At 36.6% G+C, this 10,000-nt stretch overlaps 1 protein-coding gene and 1 long non-coding RNA gene across 2 annotated transcripts in view; one reads left to right on the top strand and one right to left on the bottom strand.

Annotated features, from left to right (window-relative positions):
- Nucleotides 1–5,926, top strand: part of LOC147155145 (transcription regulator protein BACH2-like) — a 27,956-nt gene extending 22,030 nt beyond the window's left edge. Inside the window, exon 4 of the mRNA XM_086066718.1 lies at nucleotides 1–5,926. This exon is cut by the window's left edge and continues 680 nt beyond it. The gene's annotated coding sequence lies outside the window, so the exon portion shown is untranslated.
- A 1,055-nt stretch (nucleotides 5,927–6,981) lies between these two features.
- On the bottom strand, nucleotides 6,982–9,890 carry LOC147155144 (uncharacterized). The gene is made up of 2 exons (XR_015092599.1): nucleotides 8,519–9,890; nucleotides 6,982–8,413 (listed from the first exon to the last, which is right to left on the bottom strand). It is a non-coding gene; the product is annotated as an uncharacterized LOC147155144 (long non-coding RNA).
- Between the last annotated feature and the right edge of the window lie 110 nt (nucleotides 9,891–10,000).

Here is a 10,000-nt window from a genome sequence, read left to right as displayed (position 1 = left end):
TGTTCACAAAGTATTCTCTTACCGAATGTGGGAGCTTCTCACTAAATCCTTACAATGGTGCTATGGCTCTAGCAGCAGCTTTGAGAGTGTGGGTAGGTTCATGTCTTCAGGTGTCACCCGTAACACAAAGAAGAACCTCAGTGAACAACAACAATTCTTTCTATTTTAGCAGTCTGTCAACGGCTATTTGTCTTTTTGGCGCCTTCCCCTTCTTTCAGCAACTCCATCAGTCTTCTCTACCTCTCTCTGACTTTTTTCATGTGCATTTGCTTTTTTGCTGTAAGTGACCCTTTTCATCTACAGCTATTCAAAACTCAGGGAAAAAAATCCTCTGAATGTTAAACATAATTCATGAAAAACGAGAATACAGATTTTATACATGTAAAATGTAGACTGTAAAATGTTTATGCAAAAATGTGTCGTAATTGTGTACAGGCTGTAAACTGACAACATTCCTTTTTTGCCTTCTGGAGCTGTCAATGGAAAGGTTTTTGCTGGCAGATACATATTTTCTCGCTCTAACCAGCAATACTGTTCACTGTTTGGATGTTGACTTTGTATTTGTTTGGCAAAATGTATACAGTGTGAGCATGATTACTGTAACAGTGATTTTGTGCGGATGCAGGCTTAGCTAAGGGGAAATCTTTGCTTTTGCCATCTTCAGAGGTGACAAATCCAGATCCAGAAAGTAAAAACCCTGACAGTTTGGCTTTAGCCACAGGTGCTAGCTAGCACAATGGGTTAAAGCCAAACTGTGGCAGGGTTTTTACTTTCTGGACCTGGATTTGCCACCTCTGCATCTCATAGAATATTTCCCCCCAACAAGGTGTGTGCTCTTAATTCTCAGGAAATCAGCTTGACATACATGCATACAGATACATAGACACGGTTCTTGGCGCAAGCATGTACATTTAAGATGCATCTATACAAATACATGGGTCTTAAATGTACATATTTGCAATATGTGTCAAGTCTGCTCTTCCCTTTTATCTCAATAGTTAAAGTGAATGAGGTTTTCAGGAAATATGTCTTGTTTTTTAATGGATCTTGTTTTTCCTTGCAAAACTATTTGCATTTACTGTGGTTTGTGTTTGAAATTTTTTTTTTTTTTACATTAATTTGGAATGTATGAAGCAGTATTAGGGCTACACTATAAAGAAATACTACATAGATAAAGTTGTAATTTGACAATATTTACAGCATAAAATAACTATTTAAAGATGACTCTTAGTTAGACTTGTAAACTAGTATAACTTCCACAAACAATGAAATTGTTTTTGTTTTTATAAGGTTGACAAGTTTAACATGGACTGAGATCACTTTTTTTTTTTTTTTTGATCATCAATTTTCAATAATTACAACTTAATTCTCTAAAATTCATTCTTCCTCCTCAAAGAAATATTATTTTATTATTATATTGTGACTTAATTTACTTTTTTTCTGTGTGTCCCTAATAATTCGTATTAATGGAATAAATAACCACTGGCAAAAAGAAGAGAGACAAATAATGCAGGCACTTCCCCCCCCCCCCCCCCCCCCATCCCAGGCACTCAAAACATGTTGGCACTTCAATGATCGTTTTTGAAAAAGATGGGGGCACTTAAGTAGGCACTTCAAAAATGCCTGTCAAAACCCGAACAAACCTCTTCAGTACCGTCATTCCCATTATTTGTATTTGCTTAGGAATTGAATAAGCAGGTTCTTCATTTAAACATGCATGTGTTGTCAAAAAAAAGTAAGCGTGTGAGTGGTTACCCTTATTGTGCTGATATTTGAGCATCTGATTTTGATATGCATGCATTCTGACTATTAAGGCTAGTTAGTTGGTCTAGCATCTGTCGGCCTCAAAATTCCTTAATTTCAAATGATACTGCCTAAAGACACTGGATTTTTTTCAGGAATTAAAATGGCCACTTAACAAAACTATGCAGGTAAGGAAGGTATTAGCAGTTTTACAAACCCCATTCCAATTAAGTTAGGACGTTGTGTTAAACATAACTACAAACATAATACAATTATTTGCTAATCATGTTCAGCCTATATTTAACTGAATAATTTTGCTAAACTTTATTATTTTTAGCAAATAACCATTAACTTAGAATTGTATTGCTTCAACACATTCCAATGAAGCTGAGACAGGGTCATGTTTACCACTATGTTATCTCACCTTTTATTTTAACAACATTCAATAAATGTTTGGGAACTGAGGACACTAATTGTTGAGGCTTTGTATGTGGAATTATTTCCCCTTTTTGCTTGATGTACAGCTTCAGCAGTCCGGAGGTCTCTATTGTTGTAATTTATGCTTCATAATGCGCCCCACATTTTCATTCAGTGGCAGGTCTGGACTGCAGGCAGGCCTAGCCTGTCTTGTACCCACACTCTTTTCTACAAAGCCACGCTGTTGTAACCCATGCAGAATGTTGTTTGGCATTGTCTTGTTGAAATAAGCAGAGGCGTCCATGAAAAGACATTTCTTGTATGGCAGCATATGCTTCTCCAAAACCTTTACGTACCGATCAACATTAATGGTGCCTTCACAGATGTGTAAGTTGCCCATGCCATTGGCACTAACGCAGCCTATACCATCACAGATTTTACGTCTGGATGGTTCTTTTCCTCTTTGTCCTGGAGGACACATCACAGTTTCCAAAGACGATTTGAAATGTGGACTCGTCAGACTACATAACACTTTTCCACATTGCATCAGTCCATTTTAGATGAGCTCAGGCCAAGAGAAGCCGGCGGCGTTTCTGGGTGTTGTTGATAAATGGCTTTTGCTTTGGATGGTAGAGTTTTAACTTGCAGTATAGTAACGAACTGTGTTAACTGATATTGGAGTGCCGCCTGAAGTCTCTGAACCTTTTGATGATATTTTGGACCGTAGATTATGAAATCCCTAAATTATACGTTGAGAAACAAAGAGTTTAACCTCGCCACATCTTTGCTTGTGAATGACTGAACAATTCAGGGAAGCTCCTACTATACCGAATCATGGCACCCACCTGTTGCCCATTAGCCTGTTCACGTGTGGGATGTTCCAAACAGGTGTTTGATGAGCATTTCCCAACTTTCTCAGTCTTTTTTTGCCACCTACCCCAGCTTTTTCGGTGTGTTGCAGCTAAAAACAAAGTTGATCAGTTTGAAGATTAAATACCTGTCTTTTAGTATATTCAATTAAATATAGGTTGAACATGATATGCAAATCATTGTATTCTGTTTTTCTTTGTTTAACCCAACTTCATTGGAATTGGGTTTGTAGTGAAGTAGTAAAGGTAAAGCAGCTCGTTTTGCATGAGCATCACTATGATTTTGCCAAATCCATGCACACGTGTGAAGTCCTGATCTTTTGCCACCATTTCAAAGTGAGGACATTGGATATTACGTTCATAAGAATAATTATGAATATCCAATTACTAGACTTTACACAAGATTTTTCAACTGATCAGCGATCAATGAGTTTGAGAAAAAAAAACGTTAACCAATCACCAATTCGGTCATAAGATGGAGAATATATCTATATAACCTTTATGTATCTCTACTGTCTACCGCCGCCATTCGTGGGTGATAGGGACTGACCATGAATAGTGAAAACCCATGAATAATTGACACCAATTGAAATGCATGGGGGTATTCTAAACCCCAAATAATAATAATAAAAAACGCTGATAACATTACGTATAAGGTATAATGTCTTCTTTCACAAAGCCGATCAATGGCGTCATTGATTGATCAAGCAAATTAAGAAACTACAGCCGATCACTGATTTTGCATAAAATGCTAAATATCATCCAGTCCCAATCCAGCCGATCAGTTCGCTGTAAATTCTACCAATTAGTAATTATTGTATTATGTTTAGAGTATATGCAACAAAACTCACGGCTATCTAGTCTTCCATAAAATATTTCCCACTCATGCTATAAACACATGCCCACAGAAAATTCTTACAACAAAAATTGCCAGCATGGAAAATATCTTTATTTTAATATAAAGTTCACAGCTGGAACGCTTGTATAATGCATAATTACAGATGGTTGTTCCTTTTGTGTTTCAGCTACCACAGTCATAAACGTCAATCATGACGGCGTATTAGGGCCACGTATAAATATAGTTTTTTAGAGGGTGGGTGGGGGATATTCCGAGGGGAAAACTCACAAATTTGCGAATTTATAAAGTGGCAGATTTGCAAGAAAAAAACTCTGAAATTTACGAGAAATACGCGTAGGGTACTACTTGGATGTTTGTGCCAATACTTTTCGGTCGGGTTTTCAAATAAAGAGATAGTAATTGCTTTAGCAGAGATTAGCCATATGATGTTAAGCATTTGCACTTTGAAGCGTTGGGTACTGCCAGCGATGAAGATACCACACCCTGAGGATCAAGCATTTAAATTAATTCGTTAAGATGTTTATTTACTTGTATTTATGTTTTCAGAATTATTATTTACACATTCATACATTTTGGTATTTTTTATGTACAAGTCGCTAAGTTGATGTGTCGAATCTGCTGCTCTCCGTCATTCACTTGCATTTACTTAAAGTATGCCAGCTTCTGATTGGATAGTGTTAGTCAGCTGATAGGGAATCAGGAAGTGTTGTCACTTTAGCAGCCATGTATGATGAGTAAAGTTTAAATTAAGAATGAATCCGTCTCCATCCTCCCTTTTCATTTTATAAACAGTGTCCCATTAACCACCAACAAATCCTCACATTAGACTATAGCTATGCTCTACCTGTATTTCTCGTATGTTTCTGAGGTTTTTTTCTCGCAAATTTGCCATTTTATAAAGTCGCAAATTTGCGACCTGATAAAGTGGCAAAGTTTTTTCTCTGGAAACCCCGCCACTCCACCCACCCTGGAAAAAATATATATTTATACGTGGCCCTAATATGCCGTCGTATAAATAGATACTCTGACTACAAACAATGTGGAACCCTCTCACTTATACACTCTCACCTCTGGCCAAAAGACACACCTATGAATTTTCATTACTTACCCCAAAAAAAATAAGAATTAAAATATTTTACACATTTTCAAAGTCAACTTGATTGATTGTCAATTCCTTCACATGCGTTGGACATACGAAGCAATCAAGATATTGTTCCTTGCATTCCCAGGTGTCGGCAAGAAACAAAAAACAACTTGAGAGGACATAGTCAGCAGCAGAAAAGCTTTTTAAGATTGATTTGTCTTTACAAATTAGAATGTTACTGTCTATTTTACAAGCATCTGATAAAGCTTTAAAGGCTGATACATTTATTTAATAATCCACATAATCAAGTATATGCATCCACACACGGACAATATTTTTATTCAATTAATTCACACTGAATATGCTGTGGCATAGCCTCAAATTGCTGCACTTCTGATTCTGCAATACATAGACTGCTGTCGAGTGGTCTACATTAGGATGCACTGTTTTTGCAATTATTATGTGACTGTCTTTCTAATGTATTTTATTTATATAAACAGTTAAAGTCTTGTTTACCATTTAAGGTGTTAAGACTTCAGAGTTGGCCTCTGGACATCTTAGTCACATGCATGATTGTGATAATTGCCTTTGAGTTTAATGGAGATCATTCCATTATTTTTGTTGTCCACACAATGACATAGAATTGTCTTCATCTTTTTTTTCTTTTCTTTTTTTTAACCATATTCACTTTCAGGGTTATAGTTTCTTAGAATCTGTTTTTAGACTTTAAAAAATGGTCACTCTAAATTTTAAATCATGCCTCTACACTTAATGATAAATCTTTGTAACACGTGGCTAAATTACTTGTCTAACACAGAAGTTGCTGCAAAAGTATTTTTGCCGGGTTTAATGAAACACCATTTTATTGATGTCTATTGATGTTTATTAATGACGGTCTGTGTGGGCAAATATACAGTAGTTAATTTAGGTATTTGTAATCTCTTTCAACTCCAAAAGTTGTAGGGGGGAGGGGGGGGGGGGGGTTGACATGCCTTTACAGGTATGTCTGAACTTTGTCACACAAAAAAACTCGTTGAATTGTCGTTGAATGAATAGGCTGTGAATATTCAGTAAATATACAAATATTTACATTAATAGTTGTCAGATATGCCGATATAATTTTTTATAGTAAAATTGCAGTTTGAGTAGATTTGGCAGGTTTTCGATTTTGCGTGAAGAAATTAACATTGGAATGGTTCAGCAGGTTTCGATATGTGGATAGACGGGCACCTCCAATATACAGTATATGCCTTAGAACTTGCATAGGCCAGAGTTCACATCCAAGTGAAGTAAGCGTATGCAGGGGCCTTGGCCCCACTCCAAGTCACCTGTGCAACTTTTCCACACTGTGAAATGATTCATACCTCTCATAACGACGACTGTATCAACAAACTGCATCAGGTGTTTTTCTACATGTTTTTTACTCAGATTATAGGGACTATTGTTTACTAGCAAGTTTTGGTGCATCATTTAATGTAATAACTTTTTTCTAGTTTTGTGTTACTATTGTGCATTTAAAAATGCTGCAATGTGTGTGTAAGTATCAGAATATTTTAATGCTACTGTTATAATTTGACAATATTGTAAATATTGTGAAAACCTCTCGAATTCATTGTAATTGGCAGTGTTATATAAATTACAGTACTGTACCTTTTTTGTCTATACGCCATTTCGCTTGATGAAATAAACATGCATATCTGATGCTGTTTTTACAAATCTTATACTTAGTTTGTACATGAGTCCATTATTACTGAAGTTCTCAATTAGGTCGTTTTTGAGACAGCTACATGAGTAGTAATGAAGGAGTAAGCACCTTGAGTCCATTATGGTGTTTTTACCCTTAGCATTTATTTTGAAAAAAACGATCGACCTACTTTCCAACACACATCTAAAGAACAATTTCCTGGATACAAGTGGCTGGAATGAGTTTCCTCTGCTGGGTGTCTGGGCTTAACCTGACAAGAGCCAAATTGATAAATGTGAATCACACAAAGGAGTTCTCCACAGCATCAATCTGGGACTGCTTTAATGTGTTCTGCTCAAGAAAGGTTGGACATTTGGTACAATGGGCTACATACACCACAGACTCGATAGTTACTCAATTTTAGCTCCCTTTTCTTCGAGTTACGTAAGTCGTAGATAGATGAAAACGTTTTTTTTTATTAATACCTGAATGTCCAAAAAGTGACCATACAATGTCCAAAATGGATGAGGAAAAGCAGAAAAATACCATCATGAGTCCACAAAATTGTCAGAAATGTCAGAAAATGTATTCTAAAAAAGGCAGAAAAATTAACGAAAAGCAGAAAATTATATGTCCAAAAAATTGCCAAAAATGTCAGAAATTTGACAAAAAGGCAGAAAAGTGTAAAAATGTATGAAAAAATACATACAATATAGTTAGATGCTGCTCTCATATTTTTGTTCTGATGCAGCTCTAATTAGCCCTTTGGCCCATCAGTACATTAGACTAACACAAACTACTTCGTTCATCACAATTTTCAAATGTTTTGCGGCTCCAGACAGATTTCTTGTTTATTTGGCCTAAAATGGCTCTTTTGACAGGAAAGGTTGTTGACCCCTGGCCGAGGGCATGGAGTTCAATGACCGGATGTTAAAGGTCCCCAGCAGTGTCCCTGGGTGTCTTGAAGGATGCGATATAAAGCTAATTTATTGTCAAAAAAAAACAGACCTGCGTGAGAGAGAAAAGAAAGCACCCCATTTATTAATTTCCTCATTCTCTTACAGTGAGTGCCTATGGAGAGAGTTATCATTTGGATATTTTTAGAGGTTAAACCTTGAGGCACCTTAATACCAAAATTGCCTTTTTTTCACATTTTTTCTTTTTTTCCATTGTCCGCTGATCTGTTGAAAGGATAACAGGCTGAATTTTGGCCACATAGCTTTTAACAAGCTGCTCTTTAAAATAACATATTCTATTGCAAACTTATTAGAAATACATTTTCACTGACCATACACACACCCTTTGGGCCCCATTAGAGTGTAAAATATTTTTCAATATATTACAATACCAGATGCTATGCTTTTCTCATAAAAGCCGAATTAATCCATTATTAATGGTCCGTTGAAATATAAGAAAAATTGGTTTTAAGTGTATTTCTCCCCCAAAACCACAAGGTGGAGCCATAAATAAACAATATGTTTTCATACATTACTCTGAAAAATGCCTGTCAATAGAGAACTTCAATACAGTGAAAATAAAGAGCAAGGTCAACCGCAGAAAACCGTGAATATGATCAACTATATAAAAAGGCAGAAATACATACGTCTTAAAACAATTACATGTACAATTGTCTCTTTTAAAATGGTGGGGGTAGATGTTACGGCCAAAACCCAAGAAGCAGTCCCCAGAGTCCTCTCGAGATCCTTTGCCACCGTCCCTCATAATGGTTGCGCCATCAGAGAACCGGGTGGCTGCGTCTGCAAGAAAAGAGGGTAAACAACGAGTCATCCACTCTCCAAGATGTGCCCTGTATTGACATGGGGACAAATTGCGGTGGATGCTGTATTAATGGGAAAACTCACAGCTTTGGGGCAGGCGCGCCAGCTTTTGCCACCCATATTCACCAGCTTTCAACACACAATCATCTGCCCAGTGGTCAAGCAAGGATCCTCCACAGCTCACAACGTGTCAGGTCCTTCCGCAGCAACCACCCCAATCCATCCTGCCTGCTGTCATTTTGAAGGAAAGGGAGGGGTTCTTCCCTCAATAGCAGCTTGTATCACTTGATCGGATGAAGTCATTCAGTCCAGGTGTCCCCAGCCAGTACACCCGCCACTAATGATGAGACGTAGCCTCAAGTGTGTCTGTCCATGACATATTCCCCACCATTGATTAGGATGCGCTCCAAGAGCGTCAAAAGACTTAACCTACCCATGATGATATTGAGTGGGCTAATCCTTTGCAAGAAGTAGCGCCACACAGACGATGTTTGCCCCAAATTCAAGCTTTCAACAAACATGCACTAAAATGTCAAAATAATGACCAGGACATGTAGACAGCATTAGCAGAAACCCGTTTATACAGTCTATCTGCAAAAAAAACCAAAAAAAAACCTGTTAATTTATTGTTGAGTATCACTTTAAGCTCGTGTCTCACTGAGCGGCACAGACTTGCATGGGTGCGCGCATGTAGCAAGAGTTGCTTTTTTGGTCGGTATTCTGTCGATTTGAGTTCCCAAGCACTACTGAGAATGCGCACGGCCCCAAGTCAGTAATATTTTTTAAAGTTGATTTAATATAGTGCCTTTTGATCACTAGCATGTAAGCAATTACATGTACACGAAAGATTGACATAGAATATTGACAATATAGCAAAAACGTAATGTGCTTAATGCTTATATAATACAATGTTAACTTCCTTACGCTATTATCTCACTATATTGTCAATATTCTATTTCAATCTTTCGTGTACATGTAATGCGCGGTGGATTATGGACGGCGCAACTGGACAGCAAAAACGGGAGAACAACAAAAGAACTTAAAGTACAGATTCACTTTATTAAAAGGAACCAAAAACAGTGGGCTCGGTGCCACCACGCGTCACAATAAAACAAAATGGAAAAGCGCTGCACATGCACACCAAAAACAAAGGCGCCACCCTGAGGATTGTTACAACGTAGTTGCTTACATGCTTACAGGCCAAAAAACAATATAAATTAAATAAACTTTTAAAATTATACTGTATATGTATGTACAAATATATACACATATACAGACATATACATACACATACATATACAGACACATACATATACAGACACATACATATACAGACATACAGACACATACATATACAGACATATATACACATAAATACGTGTATATATACACATAAATATGTATATATACACATATATACACATTAATACGTATATATACATATATATACACATAAATACGTATATATACATATATATATATACATACATATATACATATATATACATACATATATATATATACATACATATATATATACACATATATATATATATACATATATAC

This window comes from Leptonotus elevatus, unplaced genomic scaffold (assembly GCF_054856555.1).
Source record: "Leptonotus elevatus isolate MCC_2025b unplaced genomic scaffold, RoL_Lele_1.0 HiC_scaffold_141, whole genome shotgun sequence".
Taxonomy (NCBI): Eukaryota; Metazoa; Chordata; class Actinopteri; order Syngnathiformes; family Syngnathidae; genus Leptonotus; species Leptonotus elevatus.
Note: the sequence above shows the minus strand (reverse complement) of the source record. Positions and strands in the feature narration are given on the sequence as shown.